We start from the raw sequence: 14,504 nt of genomic DNA on the forward strand, positions 1-14,504 counted from the left end.
TTGTGGTTTGTGGGGGGTGTATCGGTGCTCTAGTTTGTAGGGTGTGTCAGTGTTGTGGTTTGTGGGGGGTGTATCGGTGCTGTAGTTTGTAGGGTGTGTCAGTGTTGTGGCTTGTGGGGTGTGTATCGGTGCTGTAGTTTGTAGGGTGTGTCAGTGTTGTGGCTTGTGGGGTGTGTATCGGTGCTGTAGTTTGTAGGGTGTGTCAGTGTTGTGGCTTGTGGGGTGTGTATCGGTGCTGTAGTTTGTAGGGTGTGTCAGTGTTGTGGCTTGTGGGGTGTGTATCGGTGCTCTAGTTTGTAGGGTGTGTCAGTGTTGTGGTTTGTGGGGGGTGTATCGGTGCTGTAGTTTGTAGGGTGTGTCAGTGTTGTGGCTTGTGGGGGGTGTATCGGTGCTCTAGTTTGTAGGGTGTGTCAGTGTTGTGGTTTGTGGGGGGTGTATCGGTGCTGTAGTTTGCGGGGCGTCCTGCTCACCGGAGACTCGGCGATGTCCTCCTCCGCCCTGCACCTCCTGCGCATTGGCTCTAGACGGCTTGTTCCACGGTTGTCGGGGCAACCATGGGGGAGGAGGATTGGATACGGCATGTCGCGGGGAAGCCTTGGGCTGCCTGGAGCCCCGCCCCCCTGGGGAGGTGGGGGGATCCTGAACCAGCAGCGCTGGAGTGGGTCTTCCTCCACACGCCCATCCTGGGTCCTACTGCCCCACCGCAGAGAGACCCCCCCTGGTGAGACTCCCCCCCCGGTACCGCCGGCCTCAGAGCAGCCGCTCCCCTCCACCGGACGCTCTGCAGCTCGCAGTCACTCTGCTCCGACCGTCGCAGGCGCACAGGCAGCAAGATGTCCTCCTCCTCATCCACCTCTTCCACCTCCGGAGAGGGCCTGGGGAAGCCCAAGCCCAAATCCCCGCTGCGCAAGAGGGGGAGCCTGCAGAGCACCACCAGTCCTGGTGAGTGGAGGGGTGGGGGTGCTGGGAGAGAGGGGGCAGAGGGATGGGGGCCGTGTGTGTACTGCTCATCTGTAGTGCAAATAGCCACCCATGTTGTGTGTAGAAAATGTGTCGGAATTGTAGAAAATACAAGTAAATAGTAGATATAGAAAATAAGAGTAACACAGGGTTGTATGAAATGAAATTATTATTATTATTTTTTATCCAGAGCTGTCTCTTGTACGGTACGACCATGTCCATAAACCCATAAAACCTCGTTACCAAAGTGCATAAAACCTTGTTAAGTAAGTATTGTACATAATTGATTGATGGATTTGCTTCATCCAGGTTGCTGGTTGAAGTGTGGTGATAATTTGAGTGAACAGCAGAGCGTGGCTGGCGTCTCGGGGAGGGGGTAGTGACCGGCCGTGCATGCTGATGGGACCAGCCTGGTGTGCACTGCAGTAGCGCCTTTGAAGGAGCGAAGTTCAAAGCAACTTAAAACCATAAGGCCCTGGCAAATCGTGTTCTTTTTTCTTATTTTTTTTAAAGGAAATTATAGATTTTTGGATAGAATTTTTTTGTTTCCTGATGCGTGCGTGTGTACTCATGTATTCAGTGTGTGTATTTTGCTAATACCATACAATCTGTCTGTTTTAGAGTACTGTGATGTACTTCTTGGCGCGGTGTGTTAGAAATGTAGGCTACCCGACTGTAGCCTTATATTAGCCTTGAACAAGTCACATTTAGTTTGATACAAATTACTTGAAGAGTCAGACTGCAAAGCTGGCAATCTGTGTGGGACATTGACATGAGAAAACCTCAGTGGGTTTTGTACTCTGGCTCCAGGGGCAGCCAGGAGCAGTGGGCAGCCATCGTTTCTCAAGTCCAAGTGCTCAGTCCAGGTCTTGGTCACGGAAAGGGCTGAAGAGCATCTGTTCTTCTGCATGTTTTTCGTATTGGGTTCTTTGGGAGGAAACCCTTGCAAACATGGGGAGAAAATGCAAACTCCGCACAGAAAGGCCTGAGACCTTCTTGCTTTGGGTACAGTACTAGGTACTGTACTGCTTGCTCAAGGACACTTTGGCACATGGGATCGAACCGGGGACCTTGCGATCCCCAGCTGGCTGCTCTACCTCCCGAGCTACTTACCGGCCCTGGAAGAAGATGAAGGTAGTCAGAAGCTACAAGCAGCAACTGAACTAGTGCTGATGCAGTCTTCTATCTTGGACCTTCCAGCAGCATAGTGAAGCTGTCCTCAGAAATATCGACATCCTCAGTGTGCGAATCAATACAGGCATGCAGACTCTGATTACTGATTGAGCAATTTCCTCTTTACCTCATCTCTGCTTAGTGCCAGAGAACTCTGGACCCTGTAGCATTAGAGTTGTAGCAACACAGGGTAATCACATTGTATAGCCTACTGAGCAGAACATGTTTTAAAAATGCTTTATGTGTTTACTTAGAGACACTGGATTCCACTTGTAGACGTCTAGTCTAGCTCCTGACCCAGGCATTGTGTCAGTCACAGCCATCGAACCTCTCTGCAGACAGTCACTGATACCCCCTTGACAACAGTGACAGCATCAAAGTTCAATAATACACACACACACACACACACACTGATAGCCACTGCAGTAACCATATTCTTGTGGTTGGGGAAAAGCTTGCGTAAGAGACCCTGTACTGACATCTCAGACAATCACATATCACAAGAGACTTCAGCACATCTCAGAGTGTGTTGTAACAGTAATGACAGTCATGCAATAGGCCACATAGTATCAGACACAATGCAGTATAACACATAATAAAAATAATAAAAAAAAAAAAACTATACTCAAAACGATACTTATTTTGCAGCAAATGGGGGGATTTCGACGCGGATTAATGGATTCAAATGCCATCTTGTATGTAGACCAACAGATGATAATTTCCAGACCTGCACATTCAAGCAACCTCTATAATTAGCTGGGGACCCCCAGCTCCAGAAAACCTGACTAGCCCATTAGCCAACAAGCTGAGAGAGATCCAGGCTGCAGACCACACACACACACATAGTACACAGTAACTCACATGGACACAGACTGAGGCTGTCGTGCTGAGGCAGCCTGTCTCTCTCTCTCTCTCTACTGCAGTAATAAATAACTTAGATCTCTCTCTCCTCCAGTGCAGTCATTTTGTTCCCCCGAATTAAACGCTTGGCTGATCCCAAAGCACACAGAGTGAAAACAGCCACGGACATGGAGGATGGGAGCCCCATCCAGCTTGTCTAAAATGCCCTCTGTGTGGTTTTGAACAGTTTTGATGGTTGTGGAGATGTTAATTGGTAGCTGTGGAGATATTAATTGATAGTTGTGGAGATGTTAATTAATAGCTCTGGAGATATTAATTGATAGTCGTGGACATTTTAATTGATTTGTGGTGATGTTAATTGATAGCTGCAGAGATTAATTGATAGTTGTGGAGATGTTAATTGATAGTCGTGGAAATGTTAATTGATTTGTGGTGATGTTAATTGATAGCTGCTGAGATATTAATTGATAGTTGTGGAGATGTCATTTGATAGCTGTGGAGATGTTAATTGATAGTCGTGGAGATGTTAATTGATTTGTGGATATGTTAATTGATAGCTGTGGAGATGTTAATTGATAGCTGTGGATATATTAATTGATAGTTGTGGATATGTTAATTGATAGCTGTGGATATAACTGATAGTTGTGCAGATGTTCATTGATAGTTGTGGAGATGTTCATTGATAGTCATAGAGATTTTAATTGATAGCTGTGGATATATTAATTGATAGTTGTGGAGATGTTAATTGATAGTTGTGGAGATTAATTGATACTTGTGGAAATGTTAATTGATTTGTAGTGATGTTAATGGGTAGTTGTTGAGATATTAATTGATAGTTGTGGAGATGTTAATTGATAGCTGTGGAGATGTTAATTGATAGCTTGGAGATATTAATTGATAGTTGTGGATATATTAATTGATAGGCCTAGCTGTGGAGATTGATAGATGTGGATATGTTAATTAGCTTTGGAGATGTTAATTGATAGCTGTGGAGATCTTATTTGATAGTTGTGCAGATGTTTATTGATAGTTGTGGAGATGTTCATTGATAGTCATGCAGATGTTAATTAATAGTTGTGAAGATGTTCATTGGTAGTTGTGGAGATATTAATTGATAGTTGTGCAGAACATGCCGTTTCCACTCATACTGCCCTGGAGTGAGAGGGGAGGATCTCCTGATTAAGGATCAGCTGACCACTCCTGCTTTCTCTTCCTGAGCTGGTGATGGGGGGACTTGTTTTAGGCTCGTTTTTTGCTTCTTCTTAAGAAACCAGGCCAGGTCCGGCCTGGCTTAGGTGCGAGGCTGACTTGTTTCTGTTCAGGACTGGTAGGACGGAAGCTAGTCATGCCACTGAAATAGCTGTGAATTGAAATGACATGAAATAATGTCTGATAAATTAAGATAGGTCTTGTCGCCTGGACACATCAGTTCCAATGCTTCCAATGCTGATCCTGCACAATAAGAGCGAGATAGCCAGTTAGCTCATGAGCTCACAACAACTAGCAGCAGCTTCCATAACATTAATGGTAGCGGTCAGTGGCTAAAGCAGTTACACTGATGATTCCTGTAACGTTAGCTATTTTGCTGCAATTGGTTCAACTTCTTTTTCTGGACAAAGGTAAGGGACAAACCCAGATAACACAAGGCTAGCGGACCTACAGCGGGTCCCCGATGGATGCTCCACCACTATTCCACCAGTAGTTACAGATGTGAGAACATAAGAATGTAACTTGACCTGCGGTATTCTAACAGGCGCTTTACGGCATTCCGCACCACCGCTCGCATGCCCATAGGGGCGCAGTAATACTACTCATTGACCCATTGCTGTAGCTCATCTCGCACATTAGATGAGCCTACCTTGTTCTCAAACTCCTTGTTCTCTTTCTGGTTGTAATTTAATTATTACGAACAAAGCCTATCTACTGTATCTATAGTTTCAATCTCTGTCGCCGGGTCTATATCTGTTAACTCATGTGTCGGGACAAGTAGAAGTTTAATACAGTAGGGTAACTGAGTGTTCTCATATGGAACATGGCATCAAGATGAGTAAGATGGCTAACGGAGCTGACCAGAGATGTGTTTGAAATGGTTCACTCACTCCCTATTCCCTATGTAGTGCTACTCATAGTGAACTACATAGCGAATGATTTAACAGTTTTGGGACACTACATGGAATGTCATTGCGTAGGATATTCATGACGCAAACAAGCAGACGCGCCGATCACTGATGGCAGCAGGTTGAAATATCAGGTAGTATTCAGGTTCCATGTTTAGTTGAATGATAAATCCCATATAAATGGTTGGAATTCTAATGATGTGCAAGTGTGCTTTTGTCAACTTTAGTGCTGTCTGCTAATAGCAGGCTGTGAAGCTGCACGATACGACCATGATAGCAAGTTAGCTCCCGACAGCAGCTTCCATAATATTAACGGTAGCTGTCGGTGGCTAAAGCAGATAGCTAACTTTACAACGATGATTCCTGTAGCTATTTTGATTTTGATGCTATTAGTTCAACTTCTGTTTCTCGGGCAGGAACGGAGACGAGCTCGCATTAGCGGCAAAGCAGCTAGAGGAATGATCTTAACATTAGCTAACTGCTTTAGCCACTGATAGCTACCGTCTACTTCATTTCTCCTTCGGTAAAACATGACACCGTTGTATTGTGGTATTGTGGAGTGCTTAGGCAGAAGCAGGAAGAGAAACCCGTCATGGGACCTTAAATCAGAAAAAATATGGAATGGTAGTGAACGGCGTGAGAAGCTATTGTAAGCTAGACATGCAACGTAAACAAACACAATTCACGTGACACAGGGAACTGACGTCAGGGGTCAGCTAGCTAGCTAACTGTACCAGTTAGCTAACAACTATGTGAACTCAAACTCCTTGTTCTCTGTCTGGTTGTAATTTTAATTATTACGAACAAAGCCTATCTATCTATAGTATCTATCTCTGTAACTGTCGTCGGGTCTGTATCTGTTAACTCATATGGAACAAGGTATCGGGACAAGTAGAGGTTTAATACAGTAGGCTAACTAGCTAGCTAGCAGAGTGTTCTCATATGGAACATGGCATCAGGACGAGTAAGCTAGCTAACGGAGCTGACTAGAGATGTGTTTGAAATGGTTCACTCACTCCCTATTCCCTAAGTAGTGTTACCCATATAGTGAACTACATAGGGAATAATTGCTTCGGATATTCATGGAATGTACACACCAGTTAGCTAGCAACTACGTGGACACAGGCTGATCTACTATACGGAATTGGACCGAGGAGTGTTCTCATATGGAACTAGGCTAACACAGTTGTTTCAAGACCAGCAGTAACGTTTGTGGTTTAATTTTTGTCCTTCGCTTGGCTATTCTTGTTGGGGTGAATTGACCAGCTGTTTCAAATCGCCGGACGAGATGCACGCTTCTATGACTGCATCTACACAGCAAACAAGCATAACAGTGCGTCATGAAGACCGACGACTTGCTACATTAGGCTACCTCCTGGAATACCCCCACTTAAAGGTCTTTCATATTGAAATTCTCTTGATGGTCTGGGGAGTTGCGAGACAAGGTGTCAAGGGAGTGCATCAGTCGTGATCCTTGACAGTAGGCTACCAGCCTGCGCTGCGCTCAGCACAAAGTTGGATGAATGGATGGACTTATTGGAATCCTGGAAAATGTTGATTGCGCTCTAAAATCATGAAAGCATAAATGTAAAAATGCAGCAACAGAAGTAGTCTAGGTGAGATGGTGGTTTAAATGAATGGCAACACGTAGCCTAGAGGAAAGCATCAATTGAGACTGGTGATAATGCTGATAATCTACAGTAGGGCCTACCTCTGGCTGAGTTCATGGTTACAACCATTCATCTCTTACACATGGGCCTATACAATACTTGCACAATACTTTGGACGTTAAATCCATCCATCTATCAATCAAACTAGCAAATTCAATCCAACACCTGTGGAATGGCCGGTCATGGCAAAGCACCCGCTAACGTAGGCTACCCCCCTCCCCACGATCGAGGGCTAGGAAACCGGTTCATCCAGTTTATTTGAATAAAAAAGAATTTGTAGGGGGGGGGGTTTCATTGTTTGTGCTCTGTATGCACAAGATAGTTAATGTCTGGATATAATTGGCAGTAGGGTGGGAAAAAACCCTATCAAAGGCCAAGATTAGAAGGGATTTGAAGATGTAATTGGTCATTTTAAATGGGCCTACTTTATCTTTTGATGCCTATATTGTAGCCCGTGAAATTTAGGGACACACCGGGCACAACTGCTTCTAGGGGAGTTCTTTATTTTTGTTAGTGATGTCACTCATAGAAAACTCGAGTGCCAACAAGTTCCTCAAATTGGCAGGAAGAACAAAATTCAGTTTTCCCAAAACAATACGGCAGTGGACTTCTGGTGAACATAATAAAAGAAATTCAGCAAACACACAATGCGTAAGCATACAGTAACTTACAGTAGTACATTAATATCACTCTGGAAATGTCAACATGTATATAGTCTGAGAAAGAAATCAAACATAACGAAGGCGGCCTTGCTTAGTTACCTCACTAGCAACGTTCTGTCTCCCGCATGGAGCTCTCAGTATGCCCGCCAACAATGTCAAATCCACCTAACAAAACATGCCAGCGGGTCAAAATATCACATACTTAACTATAAACTTGTATAAACAAGATATTAACACCAGATGTACCTTATTTTAATATTATTTACCACAGACTATGCTGGATTCCGAAGATGTGCTTTCTTACACAGCGATAAGTGCTTCTCACCAAAAGACTCTTACTGCGCAGGAAACTATCTCACTGCGCATGATACTAGAACATGCGACATCGCCCTCTAGTGGCGGCGGCCCAAATACCCACGCAATTACACGTTAACTTAAAACTAAAAGAAAATACATTCACTACACAGCGTAACACCTGGGGAACACAGAATTATTATTTACCACCCGGTTACACCTATTTGAACGGACTGCATCGATCAATGCAATGACTCTTTCCATGTTTTTCAGTTTTACCCTTTCATCAATAAAACATCATTTTTACAACCATGTCTCATTGATTGGGAAGGCATTTAGAGCTGCCGGTCTATTAGCCTACTTATTCGGATTCAGAGGATGACATAACTGTTTATTGAGAAACAATTGATAGGCAGGCTGGGCTATATAAAGAAATACCACAATGCATGTAGTCTAGATATATTACATTATGGTTATACACTTTATGGTAGACTGCCCTCTCGCTCGCTATAAGCAGGCTACATTGTGGCTTATGACCTGAGCATCTATAGATCATAGCAACACTAGCCTAACTGATGAAGTCGTGGCCTTCAACTTTGCATGATTTGCATTTGCATTGTTTTTAATGTTACTAAAAGCAACATATGATTTGTATGGGAAAGGCGTCATAGGCTATAGGCCTATGACGCCTTTCTCATATTTTTTAGAATAAAGCCTATGCCGCACTTTAACAAGAATATAGCCTACACTTCACAAAAGGAGACGAATCGATGAAACGGCTACAAGAACAGCATTTTGGCCAAGGATCCAAATAAAACAATAGTATACTGTACAGATGCAGCATAGAACGTAGATACATAATACTTATCTCATTAATAATTATCTAAGTTAATAGGCCTATGAGAACGCGACGCTTTTTACGGTAGGCTAGGCCTATGCGTCTTGTGATTGTACTGTAGCCTGGGCTACAACTTAAGGCTTAGGCCCTATTGAATTCCTTTTATAGCCTACTAGGCTACTCATTATTATAGAATTATCTAGTTGATATATGAATAAAACAATAAGCCGTTTTAATGGCTATGGGCTACTAGTTGTAGCTATACACGAGTAACTCGTGATGAGTTGATGCGCTCTGCTCTTACGCACGGTTGAGGTGGCAGCTCAAATACACTTCGCGCATATCCTCTGCACTTTGGCAGTGCAACTGCCACAGACAGCTATGGTGCACTTCATGCATTGGTAGACAGTTCTGTTCTTGCTGCAGCTTGTCTTCACCATGCAGGTATTTTTTGGGGGGTATTCTTCTGTGGACACTGCGAGGGGCGCCGCCGGTGGCTGTTTGGACGCCAGTGCACGCAGCTCTTCAGCCAACTGGAGGATGTCGCGTCTGGGGAGGCTCTGCGTCTCTCCACCAGTCCCCAGCGAGTCCAAGCTCCCCCAATGAATAATACTTATTTATAATAGCCTACATAGTGCGAAACTGTGCATATAATAGGCTGTAGCCAGCGCGAAACTGCGCATTCCCTATAGCCGTTCATTGAACGGCTGGCGGCCGGTATAAATAAATAAAAACATACACGATATTTTGTTATTTGAATTATCTTGAATATATATATATTCAAGATCATTCAAATAACAAAATATTGTGTATGTTTTTTTAATTTATAATTTAACAATAGGCGGTGCAACAGAACACAATTTTAGGGAAAGTCATTGACAGGCGGACTTCAATGTTTTATTAAAATATAGTTATTTGCAAATGAAAACCCACAATCGTCCAATGGACGTCTTTGGCGGTTCTAAGACCTTACCCCGATTTTGGAAATCAGATGAAGGCATTCACAAGACCATTTCAATAATCGCATTATTACAATTATCGGTTGATCGGCGTATAGTGTGCATGTGAACGCACTCACTGTCAAACCTGCCGCTATGCAGAAGATAGTTAATGTCCGGATATGATTGGCAATGAGTGATCTTTACTCATGGCGACTATGTCAATTTTGTATGGATCCACACCTCCGATCAAGCTTTTTTTTTCTTTGTATCGTGCTGAAGCCATATAGCCTACTGCGCTCAGACTTGGCTACATTAGCTGGTGCCCCGTCTTCAAATTTACTTCCGAGGTTTACGAGTAGCCTACCAGTTGAATGCGTTCCAGAAACAAAACGCAAAACCCTCACGTTCACCACATCTTTACTAACAAATATATTTACAATACTGTTATTTTGCGCATTTGACTTAACAGACACCACGTCTTGACCCGACGTCAGTTACCGAGATAGATAGGCTACTGTAGGCCTAGATATAGTTGTTCATAATAATTAAATTACATCCAGATGGAGAAAACGTGTTTGAGAACAAGGTAATAATAACAATTAAACGTTATTTGTATAGAACCTTTCATACAGATAAATTCAGCTCAAAGTGCTTTACAACAGAGCATTTAAATTAAAGAATGTGAAATTTAATGATGCTTCATTCGTAGACTATAGGAGAAAAACACTGAGCCCAGCCTGCTAAATCTACTCAAAGACGCCACCTGGCGGTGGTGCATCACTAAAACGCAATAACACCTGCCTGAAATCCCACAAGATTTCCAACGAGACTCCGTCCGCTTGGGTCAGAGCTGATTGAGCGCAGTACAGTGACCTCTGGGCAATCTCCTTGCACCCACTGGCGAAGACCGTGGGTCTCTAGTCCACTCAGGGGCTGAGTCGTGGGATCCTTGGCGTGGATAGTGGCGTGATGGCGAGACTCCGCCCCCTCGGGTCAGAGCTGGTCGTAGACGGTGTACCTCTCTCCGGGCCACCCACCTGCCCCCACCAGTGAAGACCCTGTGTCTCTAGCCCACTCGAGGGCTGAGTTGTGGGGTCTGTGGTTTGGTGGCGAGACTCCGCCCCCTCGCGTCATATTGGGTCGGGGGGAGTGGAGCCCTCTCCGGGCTACCCACCTGCCCCCACCGGTGAAGACCGTGTTTCTCTAGCCCTCTCAGGGGCTGATTTGTGGGGTCCGTGGCGTGGACAGTGGAGTGGTGGCAAGACTCCGCCCCCTCGCGTCATATTGGGTCGGGGGCTGTGGACCCCTCTCTGGGCCACCCACCTGCCCCCACCGGTTGCCCACACCACAAAAATATCTCCATACGAACAGCCAAAACCGAACACGATCGCCCCTAAAGCCTGCAATGCCATGCCAGGCCAGTAGGTAGCGATAAGCAAAATGTCAAATACAGTAGGACCCCACTCATCCGAACTTCAGAGATCCGAACCTCCCGGCCTACCGGACAGGCTTAAAAAACTTTTTTTTTTTTTAGCCTGCTATCTACTGGTGGGATTTTCATTACAGTACTGTAGGCCTACTTGCATTTAAATCTAGCATAATAAACATGTACTGTATCGTACTGTGAATAAAAACAGAACTGTATGTAGACCTACATGTTGCCTGTAGGTTGTAGCCTACTGTCACGTTTCATTTCTTTGTTCTAATATCGAGCGCAAAACGCGAACGAGTCTGCTGCGAGATCTGCATTCCTTGGTAGCCAGAAAGTGCGTCAGCAACCTGAAGCAGAGGAGCATCGAGTCATTTTTCGTTCCAAGTTAATGGACTTAAGGAACACAGACGTGTTGTGAGCATGTAGATTAGTCTACTAGGCCTACTGTATTTGTTAAATTATATCCTACAGCCTAGGCCACATTAGCCTACATCGGTTGTTTTAGAGACTTTCTTTTAGGCTACAATAGCCTAAGACACGACAACTTGTCTGTCATTTCATTTATTTATTGATTATCATTTGCTCTAATTGTTCTAATGTTGGGTTGTTTTTAGGCTATACCATTTTGTTCTGCGAATCTAGTAGCCTATGATGCAGCGTTTATTAGTTTATTTTATTCTATGCTACTGTAGGCCTATTATAGGCTAGGCTATATGAGTTTAGTTGGCTATTGCAATTTTGATGCATTTTCACAAGTAATTCAGGGTATTTATCGGTGTATTGTGAGGCTATTTGAAACAAGTATATCACTTATTGAATTTGGTGCATTTTAACATATGTTTCAGTCATCCGGACATTTCAGAGATACGAACGACCTTCGGTCCCGTTGGGTTCGGATAAGTGGGGTCCTACTGTACCATAAAAGAACATTGTGAGCATGCGCAGCCAGTTGTACTCAAACGGCAGCAGTGACTCAAGACGTGAACAGAGCACTCTTTGAAACAGACAGAAAAAAGTAAAAAATAGAGAATAAATAAATAATGGCGAAGAATAATATGGTACATTTCCGCCATTGTTATTTTTGAAAACCGTTTTGCTTCAATGCGCATGTACGAACGGATTGACCCTTGACGCTTGACGTCATCGCAGCTCCATTTTATCTAACCACACTGATCCACTCAATCAGATATTTTTTTATTTCTCCACTTTTTACCCGTTTAAAGAAAACTCAGATTGAGTGGGTGAAATCGCCGTGTTCGTGTGGTTGAGAGGCCCAATTGGACAAAAGAATGTGCGTTTAGAAATAAATCGCCTTCATGTGGTCCAGGCCTTAACCACTAGGCTACCGGAGCTCTTGAAAATCAATGGTGTCATAGTCTTTTGTTTTGGTGTTCTGGGACCACTGCCTCTTGTGGTAGCAACATAGAACTGCAGGTCAACCAGGGGAAGGGAGGCAGGGACAACCTGACATTCACAATTTTTGGTGCGACGGCTTACGCCTCGCACACAAAAAAAAGTCCAATATACTTCTGTCATTGCTTTCCCTCAGTCTCAGAAAACCTGTGCTACAGAGTCCTTCTACTGTACCTGACTGCTAGACAACAGCAGTAACTCAGTACCACTTTACAACAGCAGCAACACAGTACCACAAGAGAACAACAGCAATACAGTACCACTAGACAACAACAGCAACTCAGTACCACAAGACAACAGCAGCAGAAACACGGTACTACTAGACAACAACAGCAGCAACACAGTACCATAAGACAACAACAGCAGAAACACAGTACTACTAGACAACAACAGCAGTGACACAGTACCACTAGACAACAACAGCAGAAACACAGTACCACTAGACAACAACAGCAGTAACAGAATACCATCGCACAACAACAGCAGAAATACAGCACCTCTATACAAAAACAACAGCAGTAACACAGTACCACTAGACAACAACAGCAGTGGCACAGTACCACTAGACAACAACAGTGACACAGTACCACTAGACAACAGCAGTGACACAGTACCACTAGACAACAACAGAAACACAGTACCACAAGACAACAACAGCAGTGACACAGTACCACTAGACAACAACAGTGACACAGTACCACTAGACAACAGCAGACACAGTACCACTAGACAGCAGCAGAAACACAGTACCACTAGACAACAGCAGTGACACAGTACCACAAGACAACAACAGAAACACAGTACCACAAGACAACAACAGCAGTGACACAGTACCACTAGACAACAGCAGCAGTGACACAGTACCACAAGACAATAACAGCAGTGACGCAGTACCACAAGACAACAACAGTGACACAGTACCACTAGACAGCAGCAGAAACACAGTACCACTAGACAACAGCATTGACACAGTACCACAAGACAACAACAGAAACACAGTACCACTAGACAACAACAGCAGTGACACAGTACCACTAGACAACAGCAGCAGTGACACAGTACCACAAGACAACAACAGCAGTGACACAGTACCACAAGACAACAGCAGCAGTACCACATGGGAGACGAGCTGTAACTCGGTATGATTTACAGAAGCCCTGGGATGCCTACAGCGCGCTGTAGCTAGGGAAAATGTTGTGATTTATAGGAGCTGTGGGATGGTTGCCAGCAGGCTGAAAGGAAACCCCTCTCCAGTATGTAGCTCCTCCCCCACGCTGGCGTTGTGATCTGACACTGCTACAGATCTGCTGTGGCTAGCGTTCTCCCCAGTCTACTGCTGTCCGTCTGCACTTTATGACGGGGGGGGGGGGGGGGATACTACTGGCCTAAGCCATGGCTTTTGTCAACCTAGTCTATGCTTCTCTCATGCCTAGTGGAATATTCCTAGCTCTTCCGAAATAGCAGGTGACTGTTGGTCTCATTAGGCTTATTATCTTATTCGAACACCTCATCTGTCCACATCTATCTACATTTTTGTCTGTCTGTCTTTCTGTCTGTCTATCTATCAGGAGTACAGTATAGTACATTCAGGAGTATAATAGAGTACATTGAGGAGTACATTCAGGAGAACAGGAACCTCTGGAAACGCCTGTTTGTCACCCTGTGGACTCTGACCTCAGCCCTGAGTGATAGGACCGTGACAGAGCCGCAACCCCTCAGCTGGAAGAGTGTGTGTATGTGAGTGTGTGAATGGGTGAGTGTTGTGCGTCGTTGTGACAGCATATTTTTGTGGAGGTTCTTAAAAAGAAACTTGGTGAAGCTCACAGTTGGGGGCAGTGCTGTCGAGAGGCGTTACGATAGAGAAGGTAAGAGGAACATCGTTAGATTGTATTCAAATTAAGTAGAGCTTGATTATATCTGGACCTCTAGGGTCTTTATTGGCCACACGTGATCACACAACACATGGGAGTGAGGGGCTCCCCTACATTCATCCCTTCCCCAGCCGTCCTCCTCCAGGGGCAGCCAGGAGCAGTGGGCAGCCATCTTTCATGGCACCCGGGGACCAAGTCCTCAGTCCAGGTCAGGGACCGGACTGAAGAGCATCTGTTCTTTTGCATGTTTTTCGTTTTAGGGTTCTTTGGGT

The 14,504-nt window shown here is 44.6% G+C and overlaps 1 protein-coding gene across 2 annotated transcripts in view; it reads left to right on the plus strand.

Annotated features, from left to right (window-relative positions):
- ampd2a (adenosine monophosphate deaminase 2a) overlaps nt 1-14,504 on the plus strand; it is a 74,444-nt gene that overhangs the window by 5,286 nt on the left and 54,654 nt on the right. Inside the window, exon 1 of one of the 2 annotated variants that reach the window (XM_084445658.1) lies at nt 14,109-14,226. The exons of the other annotated variant lie outside the window; for it this stretch is intronic. The gene's annotated coding sequence lies outside the window, so the exon portion shown is untranslated. Of the gene's footprint in view, nt 1-14,108; nt 14,227-14,504 lie in introns of those variants that run through there. 2 annotated transcript variants of the gene reach the window in all.

Source organism: Borostomias antarcticus (assembly GCF_949987555.1).
Source record: "Borostomias antarcticus genome assembly, chromosome: 11".
In the NCBI taxonomy this organism is placed as follows: domain Eukaryota; kingdom Metazoa; phylum Chordata; class Actinopteri; order Stomiiformes; family Stomiidae; genus Borostomias; species Borostomias antarcticus.